A 17,566-nucleotide genomic window follows, 5' to 3' on the forward strand; every position below is an offset into this window, starting at 1 on the left:
ATTACACATAGATCTCTTGCTTATGTAGCTGACAGATGGATCTCTCACTTAAAGCCATAGAACAGAAGACATCAAAATCCCTCCTCCCCTTCTGTCAGTGACATCCTAGGATGCTCTGAACAAGGTTATAACCTCCCCTCCCCCAGGTCCTAATTTCATTAGGATGGGAGTTTCCAATACCCAGTGTCATTTTTTTTTAACTCCCCTAGGTGATTCTAATGTGTACCCAGCAATACTTATTTGACACTAACTACATACCAGGCCTTGATCCAAGCACTTAGTCTACATGTATAGTCATTTAATCCTCACCACCACCATCCACAGAAGGTACATTAAGATCTCCATTCTACAAAGGCAGAGAGAGGCTAGGGATTTGCCTGATGTCACACAGTGCAAAGGAGCAGAACCAGGGTGTCCATCCAGGTTGTCTTGTTCTAGAGCCTAACTATATAGTCCCTCTTCTATGCCTCCTTTTTGGATAAAAAATTAAAGACTAGCTCCCAGGGGCCTGATGAGGCTGTCAGACAAAATTGCCAAACAGGAGGTGGGGGGAAATAATCATTGGCTACACCTACACACCTCCATCCACAGAGCAGCATCCCAGGTCTCAAACCTATACTGAAGAAAAGAGAATTTGGCTCTACTGAGAGACCCTACTGTCCACTTGCTCAAGTTCTGCTAGGCATCTAGGAGTTATTTCAACCACCAGTGTTTTCAATATTTGTGAACTGGAGGTGTCATGCAACAAAATACATACTAGAATAAGCAAGCTCTTCAATTCCTGAGCTCACAAAAGAAGAACACTGGAAGTTGGGCCATACTGCCAATGGGGGAGAGTATTTGGGACAACAACCTCCATGTCACATGGCCAATGCTTCCCCTATTCCTAACACCCAGAAGTTAGGAATGATATATTCAAAAAGATCTCAAAATTCCTGCCCCATTCCTCACTGAATGAATGCATAAAACCTGTTAATAGGAGATGGATGGGGTAAGGAAATGGCCTGATGCCCAGCATTTCTTTCTCTGGGCAGTTTTACACAGTCCAAATAGACATAATAAGGTTTTAACTTTGGCTATCAAGTTCTAAAATAAACTAGGGTATGCCTGCCACAATAACACAATGGAGAATTGAATGAAATTAATACAAGTCACACGGCATCATCTTTTCCATAGCTAAAGCAAATATCAACACATGGAGCACTGTGTACTCTTATCTGAAATTTGTAAGGGAAACCAATGTTGGCCATAAAGCCTTGTTGTAATAAGCCCTCTTAAGGGGGACTGCTACAGAGGGCCCTAAGAAAGGCCACCTGGAAATGGGGGATGGTCTTATTTTATCATTCACTCCAAGAGCCCCAAAATTAGGGAAAGTCAGAGCCCCAGATGATAAAAGTCAAAGACAACTAGGAAGCAAAAGCCAAATATGCTAAGACCTTTTTTTTTTTCTTTTTAACTAATCTGGTCTCAAAGCGAGATGAGAAAGATACAAGGACGCCATCCAAGGCAGGAGTTTGTGACCTTTTAAGGGAAACTGACTGCTTCAGCAATCTAGATCCTCTCATTAGAATGTTTCTGAATGATTCGGATGAAGAAAATATATTTACAAAGAAAATCAATTACCCTGAATGCACATATAAAACTATTTAAGAAGCAAAATTGTGATAATAGTAATGTGTGCTTAACACATACATAACAAGATACCGCAGCAGGTCTAACAGCTACTGTAGTTTCCTAAGCAATGATGGGCATAAATGATGGTTTAAACTATTTCCCACAACAGAATACCAAAATCTGATTCCTACCTGCCAAAACCACAGGTGTTACTGTATGCTGCACGTTTTCATGACGTAAGGAAAAGCCACACTCTGGTTAGAGGTTGTGAAAATAAAGATGTAAATTTTTTTTCTCCACCCATCCACATTCACATTCTCAGACCCCCTGACGTATGTCCAATGATCTCAAGGATTAGAGATCCTCACCCAAAGAATCAGAGTCATACTCAATAAGACAGTTACTCAGACTTGCTCAGTGCTCTGCTAATAACCCAGAAGCCTCCAGAAAAAGAGTAGCTCAGTTTTATCCCACTCACAGAACCACCAAAATTCAGAAAATTAAACAGTAATTAAACACTAATTTACTGACACATTAGCAAGATTGGGTATTCCACATACACACCACTCCTAGCAATTAAATGCTAAGTCCCATGATTAGTTTTCATAATAATCTATAAACGTTCTATTTAACAAGAAAGTCCATCACCACCAAATTACTAACCCACCCACAACAACCAGCCTGGTATTGCAGGAGAAAGACCTGAGGGAATTTACACCGTGAGACAATATACAGAAACAGGAAAGCCAGGTTGGAAATATGGGACAAGTGTATTTTATTACAGTGTTGTTGTCTTGGATGCTCTCCTTATCCTTTTTAAAAGTGTTTAAGGTCCAGCAAGTATAGCCTTCCAATTAACTAGATCAGGATTCCTAGTCAAGGGTGATACCCAAGACTTGGCCTCTCCCACCCCCACTGCCTCATACAATGAGGCCATTCCCCAGCTGTGTGCCCTAAATCAGGGAATACCCATATGAAGATAAATATAATTCAGAGTCCAAAATACACGGACTTACATTGGGCCATTGCCAGTTTCTCATGGATCCTGGTTAACTGAGACGGTTTTTGTTTTCACGGCTAGGACCTACAACAACAGCTGCAGGAGCATAATACTTTTTCTAGACTAATAAAATTACCTAAGTCTGGCTCACAGTTTCAGCTCTGGCAGCAGCCAATTTCCCAGGAAGACGCAAGCCTTGTGTAGCTGCAGAGGAACTGGGAGGGTAGCGCTGGGCTAAACAGGTAGCATTCAAACCCCACCCAACAGCAAACACTTCAGCTGAATTGTGAATTACAGAGTAATTCCTATGTGCAGAGATTACAACTGTTATTTTTAGGAGTCCTGTAGAAGTTTAGTCAAACCTATTAAGTTCAAGCTTTACATCTGAAGTTATGTGACGTGCCATGTATGAACATCAGATTTTTTTTTCTCTAAAATTCAGTGAAAGGTTCAATGAAAGCCCTTAGTAACTCTGCAGTGAAACCTTTGATCATGGATTCTGTCACCACTTCTCTTAACACATACCAACAGTATGAAACATATCTCAGCCCTAAGGAACAAAATCAGTATTGTGAAGTGGCAAACAAACCACACATGCACATACCTATATATACAGATAGATCCCTTTTCTTTCAAGTTGGGGTGGGGGGTGGGAGGGTGAGTTACAGATTCCATAGTCTCCAAACTGAGAATGTTCCTTGTAGTTGCAACACAGTTACAAAGTTATTTCCTAAATGTAAGTGTGTGGTCCCTTTAAGGAAAAACATCCCAATTAGAACCCAGTGAAAAACAGGAACACATGTTTCTTGAATGACTCTGAATTAGAAACAGTGGATGTGAAAATGTTCTGGATATAATGAAGATGCTGCACAGATGTACTAACTTCTCGTGGTCTCAGTGAAACATCTTTCTGGTACAGCAAAATATGTGAGTCTACAACAAAGTGGATATAGTTTTTTTTAAATATCTGGTCCTTGTTTTTATGCAAACTTCCCAAGCCAACTCCCTTCTGCCTTCTCACAAACCTAATAAAACACATATTTCAATGTACTGATAATTCATTGAAAACCACAAAGCCATTCATCTCCCATTCAGACTTATGACAAAATTATCTCAATACTTAAACCAATACTGTAAATTTATTACAAACATAAGACCTTTAGCCCACAAATCCAACAAAACATCATAAAAATCAAAGCCCAGGTAGAGACACAAAAGCACCCTTCAGCAGGCACTGTGAAAGTTTTTCCACAGTGAGGGGTCACGTTTAGTCCTCACAGCAAAGAGGAGGTAGAACTCTCATTGTCCTCTTTGACAGATAAAGAGGCTGAAACAGGGAAACTCAGTAGCCTGCCCCAGGCCACCTTCATTCTGAATACTGACTCCACATCCCTTCTGGAGGAAAGAGCACCAGAACCTTGCGTTTGGCACCCTAAACCTTAGATCTCCAGATTAAATGATGTACAAGACCAGCCTCTATTGCACAGCATGGGGCCTCTAAAGATAGTATTATGACAACACTCAGGTAACTGTGATAATCTGGTTTTATTTAAAACTATTATCAAAACATATTCCTCAGTATTTATACTTCACACTGCTGAAAGAGAAACTGAATGCTATAATCGCAAACAAACCCATCAATCCAAACCCATCAATCTCAGCTCTTTCCTCTGCACCATTTTCCTTGGAAAAATTATCTGAATACCCACTTCAACAGCTACCTCCACAGAGGCAGCTGACAAATACATTTTCCCATTGTTTTTACCTATGCTGCAGTTCTTATACCTTATTTCCAACCTGCTGACATCAACCCTGGCAACACAAGCTCAATGTGTCCCAAACTAAACTTACCTTTCTCTACCCCTTGACCCCAACCTCCAACACCCACTCACCAGCCTATGCTCCAGTTTCCTGTTGATATCACTACCACTGTTTAGTCTACCAGACTCAAGACCTCTACATCCTCATGACCTCCTTCCTGGTCTGATAAATAGTCAATCAAATTACTAAGTTTCACCAGTTCCAGCCCCTCTCCACTCCCTCCCACCATTCTGGAGAGGTCTTCACCATATCCCCCCACTGGACTACTCGGAAAGCCTAGAGCCTAATTTTTCTAACTTTAGGCCAGTTAAAGTATATCCAAATCCTCTCTAGGGCTTGCTAAGCCAGAGTGCTGAGCCCCACCACCACTCTGATTTTAGGCCTGGTTTGAAGCTAAGATGTTATTTTCTAAGGAGTCTGAGCTGATGAAGACTCTACTCCTCAGGGTCCAACGCCTGAGAACCACCACTTTAGACTCTCCTGACTCCCTTTCCAACTCACATCAATTCTTCCCGAATTTCTTCTTCATGAACCAGCAAAAGCCTTTTTAAATCTGAAACCAGGGGCTTCTGATAACTAAGTAGGTACAATAGGAGCTACTATTCAGTGAGGACCTACTATGCTTTAGGCTACCTCTGTTACACTGCAGTTAAAACAACCCAACAAAATCCAGCATTGCCTCCAAATTTATAGGGCAACTTTGGACAAAACCAAGACTTTGAAAAGTTAAGCAATTTTTAAATTCCACAATGACAAACTGATTTTATGTATTCACTAAAGGGTACCCTCTGCTTAGACAAATTCTGTTATCAAAATTTGATGTAAAAGGAAAAACAATGATGGAAAACAAAGAGCATTTCCTTCCTAGGACAGGGCAAAAGGAGAGCCCTATGATGATACAAAGTATAGAACCTCCTTTCCATGATTTGCCATTTGTTTTGGTATACCACAACCCATGTTCAAATCCATCCTCCCAAGGTCAATTTAACCAAAGAAAAAATGTCAGTAGACTCTGCTTCATTCACGTGCCTCAACCTGTACATACAAACTCCGGTCTTTGTAGATCATACCCCCACCTAATCTAGCACAGTTAAGCTTGAACTAATAACTAGATCTAATAACTAGGATATGCTATCCTTATTAACAAGGTCTTTACTTGAAAGGGCCTTTTCTGCCTACATGATGACCAGCATGTGAATGATTCAAACAGCCTTTAAAAACATGACCAGAGATTCAGAAAAGTCTACATTTTCATATGCTGTCATTTAAAAACAAAGATAAAAGCTCTAAGGCTCTACAAGACACTCATTTCAGAACAGGCACCTGCATATCGAAAGTGAGGGGATGGAGAAACATTTATCACACAAATGGGTATCAAAAGAGAACTGGAGTAGCAATACTTATATTGGACAAAATGTAAATTAAAGCAAAGACTGTATTAAGAGGCAAAGAAGTACATTGTATAATAATAAAGGAGACAATCCAACAAGAAGATGTAATGATTGTAAATATTTATTCACCCAAATGGCAGCACCCAAATACATTAAACAGTTAATAACAAACATAAAGGAACTAATGGATCATAATACAAAAATAGAAGGGGACCATAACATCCCACTTACATCAATGGACAGATCATCTGAGCAGAAAATTAACAGGAAACAATGGCTCTGAATGACACACTGTCCCAAAAGGACTTAACATATATTCAGAACATTCCATCCTAAAACAGAATACACATTCTTTTCAAGTGCACATGGAACATTATCCAGAACAGACCCCCCACAAACCCACAAAATAAACCTCAACAAATTCAGGATCAAAATCATACCACAACACTATGAAACTAGAAGTGAACCACAAGAAAGAACACAAATACATTAAGGTTAAACAACATGTTACTAAAGAATGAGTCAACCAGGAAATAAAATAAAAAGGTACATGGAAACAAATGAAAATGAAGATGGTCCAAAACCTCTGGGATGCAGCAAAAGCAGTTCTGAGAGGGAAGTTTATAGCAACCGGGGCCTATCTCAAGAATCAAAGAAACAAAAAACAAAAAACAAAACAAAAAATACCTCAAATAAATAACATAACCTTACACATAAACGAGCTAGAAAAAGAACAAAGAAAACCTAAAGCCAGCAGTAGGAAAGAAATAATAAAGATTAGAGCAGAAATGAACAATATAGAAACTAAAAAGAAGACAATACAACAGGTCAATGAAACCAGGAGCTAGTTCTCTGGGGGTGGGGGTGGCGGGGGTAATCAATAAAACTGATAAGCCTCTAGGCAGACTTACCAAGAAAAAAAAAAGATAAAGGACTCAATAACATCACAAATAAGAGAGGAGAAATAACTGCCAACACCACAGAAATATAAATAATCATATTATTCAAAACTATATGGCAAAAAGTTGGATAACCTAGAAGAAATAGATCAATTCCTAGAAACATACCAAAATTGAAACAAGAGGAAAGAAAACTTGAACAGACTGATAGCCAGCAAAGAAATTTAATTTTTTTAATTAAAAGAAAAAAGCTCCCAGATGGCTTCATAGGCAAATTCTACCAAACATTTAAAGAAGAGTTAATATCTATTCTCAAACTACACCAAAAAACAGAAAAGGAAGGAACATTTCCAAATTCATTCTATGAAGGCAGCATTACTCCATACCAAAATCAGATTAAAAACTCCACCAAAAAAGAACTACAGGCAGTGTCCCTGATGAACATAAATGCAAAATTTCTCAACAAAATACTAACAAACTGAATTCAACAGTACATTTAAAAAAAATCGCTCACCACAATCAAGTGGGATTTACTCCTGGGATGCAAGGATGGTTCAATATTCTCAAATCAATGTGATATACCACATTAGCAAAAGAAAGGATAAGAACCACATTATCATTTCAATAGATGTAGAAAAAGCATTTGACCAAGTACATTTGTGCTAAAAACCCTCAACAAAGTAGGTTTAGAGGGAACATATCTCAATATAATAAAGGCCATACATGAAAAAAAGCACAGCTAGTATCATCCTTAATGGGGGAAAAATATAGCTTTTCTCCTAAAGTCAGAAACAAAACAGGGTTGTTCATTCTCACCACTTCAACTCACATTGTAGTGGAAGTCCTAGCCACAAAAGTCAGACAAGAAGAGGGGAATCCAAATTACTAAGGAAAAAGTAAAACTTTTAGCTATTTGCAGATTACATGATATTGTATATAGAAAACCCAAAAGACTCCATCAAAAAACTGTTAAAACGGATAAATTCAGTAAAGTCTCAGGATACAAAGTCAATAGTATAGAAATCTGTTGCATTTCTATACACTAATAATGAAGCACCAGAAAGAGAAACTAAGGAATCAATCCCATTTACAGTTGCACAAAAAAACAATGAAATCCTAACCAACAAAGTGAAAGGCCTATACTCTGAAAACTATAAAATACTGATAAAAAAAAAAAAAACAAAAAACTGAAGACAATGCAAAAAAAATGGAAAGACATTCCATGCTCGAGGACTGGCTGGCTCAGCAGGTAGAGCACGCAATTCTTGATCTCAGGGTTGTAACAGCGCCACGTGGATGTAGAGATTACTTACAATTTTAAACAAACGAACAGCAAACCAAACTGTAGTAATCGAAACGGTATGGTATGGCATAAAAACAGACACACAGATCAATAGAACAGAATAGAAAATCCAGAAATAAACCCAAAACTTATATGGTCGGTCTTCAATAAAGCAGGAAAGAATATCCAATAGGATAAAGAAAAGTCTCTTCATTAAAAGGTGTTGGGAAAACTGGAGAGCAACATGCTAGACAATGAAACTGAACCAGTTTCTTATACCATATACAAAAATAAATTCAAAATGGATTAAAGATCTAAAAGTGAGACCTGAAACCATAAAAATCTTTGAAGAGAACATAGACAGTAACCTCCTTGACATTAGCACTAGCAACTTTTTTCTAGATAGGTCTCTTGAGGCAAGAAAAACAAAAGCAAAATTAAACTATTGGGATTACATCAAAATGAAAAGCTTCTGCACAGCAAACAAAAATAAAAGGCAACCTATAGAACAGGAGAAGATATATGCAAATGACTTACACAATACAAGGTGAGTATCCAAAACATATAAAGAACTTTTACAACTCAACACCCAAAAAACAAATAACCCAGTTAAGAAACAGGGAGAAGAACGGGGTGCCTGGGTGGCTCAATTAAATGTCCGACTCTTGGTTTTGGCTCAGGTCATGATCTCAGTTTAATGAGTTCGAGCCCTGTATCAGCAGGCTCTGTGCTAGCAGTGCAGCACAACCCCTCCCCGACTTGTGCTGTCTCGGTCTCTATGTCTCTATCAAATAAATAAACTTAAAAAAAAAAAAAGTAAAAAGCAATGGGCAGAAGACATAAACAGACATTTCTCCAAAGAAGACACACAGATGGCTGACACATGAAAGAATGCTCATCATCACTTATCAGGGAAATGCAAATCAATGAGCTATCATCTCACACCTGTCAGAGTGGCTAAAATCAACAACACAAGAAATGACAGGTGTTGGCAAGGATATGGAGATAAAGGAACCCTAGTGCACTATTAGTAGGCATGTGAACTGGTGCTGCTACTGTGGAAATCAGTATGGAGTTTCCTCAAAAAACTAAAATACAGCTACCCTATTATCCAGCAATTGCACTACTGAGTATTCACTGAAAGAGTACAAAAACACAAATTCAAAGGAATACATGCACGCCCATATTTATATCAACACTATCAACAATAGCCAAATTATAACTGATGAATGGATAAAGAAGATGAGGTTATATATACATACCTACATATGTGTAGGTATACATATGCAACAGACTATTACTCAACCATAAAAAAGAATGAAATCTTGCCATGGATGGAGCTAGACATTAAAATAAGTGAAATAAGTCAGAGAAAAGACAAACACCATATGATTTCACTCATATGTGGAATTTATGAAACAAAAGAAATGAGCAAAGGAAAAAAATGAGAGACAAACCAAGAAACAGACTCAATTGAGAACTGATAGTTACCTGAGGGGAAGGGGGGGAACAGATGATGGGGATTCAGTAGTGACCTGGTAGGGATGAACACTGACCAATGTATGCAAGTGCTGAATTACTATACTGTACACCTGAAACTAATATAAATACTATGTTGACTAAATGGAATTAAAGTAAAAACTTAGGCTCATCTGAGCAATCAATTATCAACATCCACAACTAAACACTTTCCCCAAAATGCACCCAAATTTTAAAGCACTTTTTCTTCTGCTGTCCCACCTGATTCTCATAAGAACTCTGGGAAGATAAGCAGCATGATCCCACCATCCTAAGCTCAGGCTACCCAGCTAATGCACAGCTAAGAGACAAACCAGGAACTGAACCCAGATAAAGCCACAGAAGACATGGCCCATGCCTTTGCCATTAAGAATCTTGTCTTTAGTGGCACCTGGGTGGCTCAGTTGGTTAAGTGTCTTAACTCCTGATTTCGGCTCAGGTCATGATCTCCCAGTTCTTGGGATCAAGCCCCGTGTCAGGCACTGCGCTGAGAGCACAGAGCCTGCTTGGGATTCTCTTTCTCTCTCTGCCCATTCTTCACTTGTGCCTGCACTCTCTCTCTCTCAGTATAAATGAATAAACATTGCTTTAGAAAGTCTCCATTTTAAAAAACAATCTTGTCTTTAGCACCTACTATGAAAAATATATATATAGCACACACAAATTTGAATTAACACCCAGTTCTTGTCCTCAACAAAGTCAACCTACCAACCAGAAGTCTATAATGGCACCATTGTATTATGGGAACACTGCAAGACAGAGCGACATGGTGTCAAAGGCTTTGGAGTCTGGCAAACCAACCCACAAGCTGAAAATCCCCCAGTCCCAACCCCACCATGCTTTACTTGCCCTGCGATCCTGGGCCAGTAACCTAATCACTCTGATGCTTAGACTCCTCACTTGTAATAGAGATACCATAGAATAGTTGTGAAAAACAGAAATAACATGACAAGTACCTAGGACTATGCTGAGCATAAAACGTATATTATATAAACGGCCATAACTGTCTCATGTTATTCTAACTGCTTATATAAACCCTACTACAACTTTTAATGCCTGTAATATTTAAATGTCAGTGGAATGGCCTTTTCCTTTATTGTTTAGGTTATTAAAATGACAATTTAATTGCAAATTCAGATATGGGATGACTGAGGGAGGCTGAAGGATGAGTCACATTCCTGGCTTGAATAGTGCCAATGACCAATGTGGGAAAAGCAGACAGAAGCCTAGAAATGAGGTGCCTTGTGGAGGGGGAGGAGAGGCAGGGAGACAGGAAGCAGGCATGAAATGGGAGGAAAAGGAGCTTAGAAATCCTTACTTAAAAGTAAACAGGAGTCATCCAAGTAGAAATGTCCAAAAGATTGTGTGAGACAAGGGGATGACTCACAGAAAGACTTGGGGGTCATTAACATGTGGGTGATGGCTAAAACCACGAAGTATTTAGGTCCCCCCAAGAGGCTCAGCCAACTAAAAGAAACCACCAAGGGTTAAAGTCCAAGGAACATGAACATCTAAGGGCAGACACAATAGGACCTAAGAATAAATTAAAGAAATGTTGTCAGAAATGATGCAAAAGGGGAACCTGGATAGCTCAGTCAATTGAGCATCTGTCTTCAGCTCGGGGTATGATCTCACAGTTCATTGTGACTCGCTGCTGTCAGTGCTGAGCCCACTTTGGATCCTCTGTCCCCAGTCCCCCTCTGCCCTGCCCCTCCTCTGTCCCTCCTCCCTCAAAAACAAAACTTATTCAAAAAAAAAAAATGATGCAAAGGCACTCAGAGGAGAAAGTTTCAAATGAGTGGTCAGTAGTATCAAGTGCTACAGAAAAGTCATGCCAAGAGTACTAGCAGAAGCCATTTGTAACCTTAACAAGAGCAGTTTCCATGAAGTTGAGGCAATAAAAAGCAGATAATAGGTCATCTGTAAGGTTCTATGACACAGTAAGATTCTTTGATCTTGAAATAGAAACTTATTCTCCATCAAACCAGTCAAATTATTAAAACCTCAAATAACAAGTTGCAAGGTTTTCTTCCAGAGGAAGGGAATTTGCAAAAGAGATATAGTTAAAATACATTTAACATGATCTTTGCTATAAAGCTCCTATCTACTTCCTGAAGATGGTCCCAGGGAAGGAAAAAAGAAAAATTAGCTAATTCTCTACTACCAAGAGATCTCCCGGAAGAGGAAAAAAAAATGTATACCTTACTAAATAAATTTCTTGTCAAATAAATCTCTAAGGGCAATACATTTAAATTGCTATTTCAATATTACTTTGAAAAAGGTGTTACCACAGGTCCAAAAGCTTTGGTTTCAATATGCAAATCTCTGCATACTTTGGGCAAAATTCCATTTAAGCAGATTCCCACCTGGATTTCTAAATATGCCTTAACTCTTATTAAATTTAGAATATTGTTCTGCAGTGTCATTTTTCTCGTTCTTCATACACTTACAACCATAGAAAGTGTTGTCCCAGGCAATTTTAAAGTTATAAAATGGTTCTACAATGCAAATTATGGCACAACAAGGGAATGTTTGGCTTGGCTGTATAAACTGGTTAAACTAGTTAGTAGAGTTCAAAAATAAGTCCCCCAAACATCTGCTCAGCCTAAGAAAGAATTTCTTTGTTTTTAAGTCTACTCAACATAACAAATATTTTTCAAGAAGTTATACACTATCACCTTTTGAAGAGCTTTAAAAAAATAAACATACAAAGTAGAGACTCCCTCCCCATCCCCAAAATTCTAGCTTAGCACATCTAGGGGGAGTTCAAATATTCTAATTTTTTAAAGCTTTATGTTAGATTCTGATGGGTACTCCCCAGCCATGCTCCTTCTGACAAGCTTTACTTTTTGGCAGCCTCTCCCAAAGTTTTAGAGGCAATGTGACCACTGTGTTCTTCATGGACGAGTGAGGCATGGCAGGAGGGGTGAGTGCAGAGTATGAAATCCTGCCAGCAAGCCACACAAGACAGATGGCCAAGGGCACCTGCACTTTACATGGACGTTTTGAGAATTCACAGAGGTTTGGAAGCAGCTTTAACCTTGACCCTCATCTCCTATGGGGGCTCCTTCCAACACTCACAGAGAAGAGAAGGAACTGGGGTAGTCTTCAGAACCCTCAGTCAACCACTCTGTCCTGAACCTCCTGGGGATTCTTGCTCCACAGCCTCAACTCTTGAGCAGTGAAGCATAAATAACAGCCCTCCAAGCTGTGCTCACTTAAGATGGGACTGAAGACTCTGTTCTCAACGAACTCTCTTCTTAAAGGAAAGGGGATATTTGAGTCCTACTAACCACTACACATTAGAGACAGGGAATGCATATAACAATGTGAACAGAACAAAAGTTTTATATGTATACATATAGTTTTTTAATGTTTATTTTTGAGAGAGAGATTGAAAGAGAGTTGATTAAGGGAAGGGTAGAGAGAGTGAGAGAGAGAGAATCCAGAGCAGGCTCTGTGCTGACAGCAGACAGCCCAACGCAGGTCTTGAAATCACAAACCACGAGATCATGCCCTGAGCCAAAGTCAGATGTTTAACTGACTGAGCCACCCCAGCACCCCTGAACAGAGGTAAAGTTTCACCCATCAGGAGCCTCCAGCTTCACCAGAAGCCTTGAGGTAGGTATTTTTGTTTCAAAATTTACATAGGGAACTTCAGTACAGGAAAACCATAGTACAGAAGTTTAGCGACTTTCCTAAGTTCCTAAAGGAGCACAACTAAAAAATCCTCCCTAAAACCAGGAAAGGGAAAAGACGTATCTCAGAATAACATAACAGGACTTCTGTATTTGCAGACTGTCAGCACTAAGGTATTAAGCTATTCATACAACACATACTTATGTTTTCAGTGGAAAAGTACCATGCTAGAAACCATGAAGAGAGACCCAAAAAATTAGAAAAGTTCTAGAAAAAACTGTATTGAACCATCTCTATTAGTAAAAGTGCTTTAACCTAGTAATTAAGACACCAAATTTTAAAATTCTTCTTAAATTTCTTTAACTAAAAACCCAATTTACTTTCAAAGTCCTCCAAATTTTCAGAGAATAACCATTCTTAGAAAACTTGGTCTGTCAGAGGATGGATTTTTCCATGGGTCTCACTCACCTTGCCTCACCCTAGACTCCACTTGCTTGCAAGAGAAAGAAGCTGGCTCGCTTGGGGTGCACCAGAAAGCTCCTCTGGACAAGTCAACCACAGAAAGCTAGAAAGAGAACTGGAAAAATGACAACATGTGAGCACAGTCGCCCCAGGAGATGAGAAGCAAAGAGTTTATAAAACCAGCTACAGCCTCCCTGAAACTCCCAACCAAGCCACAATAGAGACGAGAGTCAACCCATATAGATACTCTTATGGAAAGCAGGGTGACAGCATGGAAAACCAAGAAAATTCATTCATTCTTCTGCCCTCTATCCAAGCTGACCAGGAGTCTGGAGTAAAGTACTGAAGTATCTGTTTACTTCTCTTATCTCAGGTTTTCTTTTAAGTGATGCTAATAGGTTTGCAGCCCACTACACAGAGAAATGTTTCAAAGGTTTGAGATAAAGAGCCCAGAACCTCCCTAAAACATTCAGGGTGCTTAAGTTCCCACATTTCCCGCCTCACTCCTCACAGGTCCCAGCTCTGGACACAGGTCACTCTGAATACAGCACTCAATTTCACACCTCTGCTCTCCCAGGTCCCTCATCCTGAAGCACCTCTCTCCCACTCTGGAAATTAGTCATCCTCCACACACAGCTCAAACATCCCCCCCGCATGCCCTGCCCCACCCCACACAATCCCATCAGCCCCTCCTCTGAGCTCAAAAAGCCTCTCGGGGACCTGAGCTCTAGCATGTGCTTCCTTCCACCTTGACCTCCCCTCCTACTAGTCTCCCCAGGGCGGGGTTACCTGTCACCTCCATCCCAACCTCCCGGTCCTGTCACAAGAAGATGCCCAATGCAGGCTTTTTGAAAGGAGAACTCCAATAAGAGGTTCCCCATGACTGATTCGGTCTCTTTCTCCGGGAAATGCTCTTCTGCAAGGGTGCTTTCCATGCTCAACCACACCAGCCATCAGGCTCAGTCCAAGTCAATGCCTTCCAGGCTTCACTGCCAAAAAGGACAGAATCATGTATAGTCACGTTCAGGCCAAGAAAAGCACCTTGGCAGGGCAGCAGAGTATAATAGGTTTGTGCATGCAAAGGCTGGGTGGAGGCCTTTTCTCCCCTTTAAGTCTGTTTAATGAGGAGGTCTATAAGACATGCCCCCCTTACCACCAGGACTTCAAAGATGAGAACGGAGCACAGGAGCCTTTCTCTAGGAGGAAACCAGGGACAGAGGCAGGGCAAAGGTTCAAGTCTTCCTCCACTTCAGAGACAGCAGAGATCTCACTGAAGCAGAATGTGGAGGAGAAACCTACACGGCCCAGGTGATGCCCTGGGTCAAATGTTTCTCCCAAAAAAGAGTCCCATCTCACGTTCAGTGACAGCCGACAAATGTTACCAATGCTTCCAGGCACCCCAGGTTTTTCTTCCACCAGGTTGCTGACCTCACGTATAGTATTTAAGCATTCACTGCAGGACAGCACCACCTGGTGAACAGCAGCTCAAATATCTCAGGGCGACCTTCTATTATTCGCCCATAAAAGGGATCACCTGCCTCTTTGCAGAGGGTTCTGGCAGCTAGGGAGGGACTCCATCCTCACAGCTGATGTGAGGGAATCACTCACTAACAGCTGATATGAGTACTTTAGCCAACCTCCTTTCTTAAAGCACATCTCAGCAGAAAAGGCAGGCTTCTCATCTGTCCAAACCATACCAACACACAAGTATAAAAGAATATCCATCACAGCCCGGACATGCTGGCTGTCAGGCAGACCTGCCCAGGGGACCCACAGATGTGTGGGCACCCTTAAAATTACATCCTTAACAAGTTACGCACACACTGTCCCTCTGGCCCCTTCTCCCCCTAAAACAACCCATCTGTTACACGACTTCTGTAAGGACAGGGGGAAATGTCCTTTCTAAGTTCAAGACCACAAAGGCACCACTATAAATTAAAGAGTTACAGAGGTCCCAAAGGAAGGCAGCTTCCTGCGAAAAGGACTGTCCCTATAGCCTGTTTTTGTGGTGATGAGATCACAGAGTTTAGATTCTGAATTTGGCCCTACATGGCTTTTCAGGGCCATATTCAGTAATTATAGAAAGGAAAAAGAGAGGTCAATGAGACCAGAGGAACTCTGAGTGGGGTTTGAGAAGTTACTTATAACTCCAGATACATCACTCACCTACCCAAATTCAGAACAGAACCTATGCCTGGAGTTTTCACCTTTTGTCCTCCAGAATCTGTATTAGATTAAAGAAAAATAGAACTTTGCACTTTTTACTTTTGTTTCAGTATTCCTCCATCCAAAGGGTTCCATTCACTTTCAATGTATAATCTGAAATTTGGGCCCAAGAAAGTTTTGAAAACCAAGCATTATGTGATAAAATATTGGAAAAATTCTTATGGAACATAAAACACTGGAGTTTAGAGACCAGGTAAATGATAACCCTCAGCTGCCAATCATTAGTTTTTAATTTGCAGATCTAATCTCCAACTGCCTCCTAAAAAAGATCAAACAAAAACAAAACAACTTAAAATGCGTTTGAGAATTTTTAGGGTTTACTTCCTGCTAAACTTCCTTACTCTCTTTCAAGGATGAACAAAGAGACTCCCAAGTTGTTAATCCAAAAGAAGTAACTATTCACCAAAAAAAAATTTTACCTCTCAAGTTTCTCCCTCAATGCTAGCAGTGGGCCTCTTCAGCTCACGAAACAAGGACTACTGTGTGTGTGCATGGACTGAAGTGTGTGACCACTTGTTCGTGTGACAGTCCACAAGCCCTGGTTGTACAGTGTTTTGCAGCAACGAACGCTGTTCCATTAGAACGTGAGGCCCAGAGAGGCAATGGAGGTCACAGTCTGCTGTGTCTGAGAGTTCACAGAGGTGCAGGTCACAATCAGCTGCATGGACAGAGTGGAAAACAATACCACAGAAATGCTAAAGCAAGGAAAAGAATGTTCTCGTTTTTTGTTTTGTTTCATTTTGAATGCTGGTGCTTAATAGAAAGCAGGCTTACATAAAGGAGGGAGATGGGGGAAGGACAACCTTGGGGACCCAGCATGCATTTGGGACACGAGCAGCAAAAACCATTATTTTAAAATACTACCTATTTTCATTTCAAATCCTGCAACTTCCATTTTCCTTGAGACACACGTACGGGTCATATCATTACATCTAACTTACAGTGAGGTGGCCACCAGATCAGAATCTATTTGGCACACTTTAAAACTTCTGACCCCCAGGGGCGCCTGGGTGGCTTAGTCGGTTAGGCGTCCGACTTTCGCTTGGGTCATGATCTCGCGGTTCGTGGGTTCGAGCCCAGCGTCGGGCTCTGTGCTGACTGCCAGCTCAGAGCCNTAAAAAAATGAAAAAAAACCTCTGACCCCCAGAAGAATGGGAACAGAATCTCTGCGGATGAGGCTCACCTTCTGATACTTCATAAAGTTGACCAGTTTATCTTAATGTATAGCCAGAACTGTGAACCACCATCCCTGCTCTATCCCCAGAGTGTTTCCTTTTTTCTTGAAGGTATGGGGGGCAGCAGGAAATATTTATGCCTTAAAATAAGGGGTGGTAGCACCAACAAATGGGCGGGGAGAGAGCTAGAGGAAGCTGAAGTGAGTAACAAGTTGCAGCTGGTGATCACTAAAGTGAGTGCAAGGTGTGGCCTGCAGGGCACACTCCCTCAGCGAGAAGACAGGAGTGGGGACCGCCTGGGTCATTCCTCAAGCATGCCCTGGACAGCCCTGCCATGGGGATGACAGGAGGTAACAATTCAAAGCTCACCTGTAAAGAACATCCCTAGGTCAAGTGTCTCTGCTATGTAAGAAGTGATTATAGAATATGACGGTTTTCATATGTGAAGAATCAACTAAACTGTATTTACCCCTGTGATTTCTCCGGGTCCTTCTGCTAACAGTATTAACAGGTTTGTTGTTGTTCTTCTTTAACTGATG

At 40.6% G+C, this 17,566-nt stretch overlaps 1 protein-coding gene across 7 annotated transcripts in view; it reads right to left on the reverse strand.

Annotated features, from left to right (window-relative positions):
* The window catches only part of TANC1 (tetratricopeptide repeat, ankyrin repeat and coiled-coil containing 1), a 239,414-nt gene that overhangs the window by 169,168 nt on the left and 52,680 nt on the right, over positions 1–17,566 (reverse strand). For 6 of the 7 annotated variants that reach the window (XM_077761028.1, XM_077761027.1, XM_077761025.1 and 3 more), the window contains exon 2: positions 13,633–13,741. The exons of the other annotated variant lie outside the window; for it this stretch is intronic. The gene's annotated coding sequence lies outside the window, so the exon portion shown is untranslated. The remainder of the gene's footprint in view (positions 1–13,632; positions 13,742–17,566) is intronic. 7 annotated transcript variants of the gene reach the window in all.

Source organism: Crocuta crocuta, unplaced genomic scaffold, assembly GCF_008692635.1.
Source record: "Crocuta crocuta isolate KB4526 unplaced genomic scaffold, BGI_CrCroc_1.0 scaffold153, whole genome shotgun sequence".
Taxonomy (NCBI): Eukaryota; Metazoa; Chordata; class Mammalia; order Carnivora; family Hyaenidae; genus Crocuta; species Crocuta crocuta.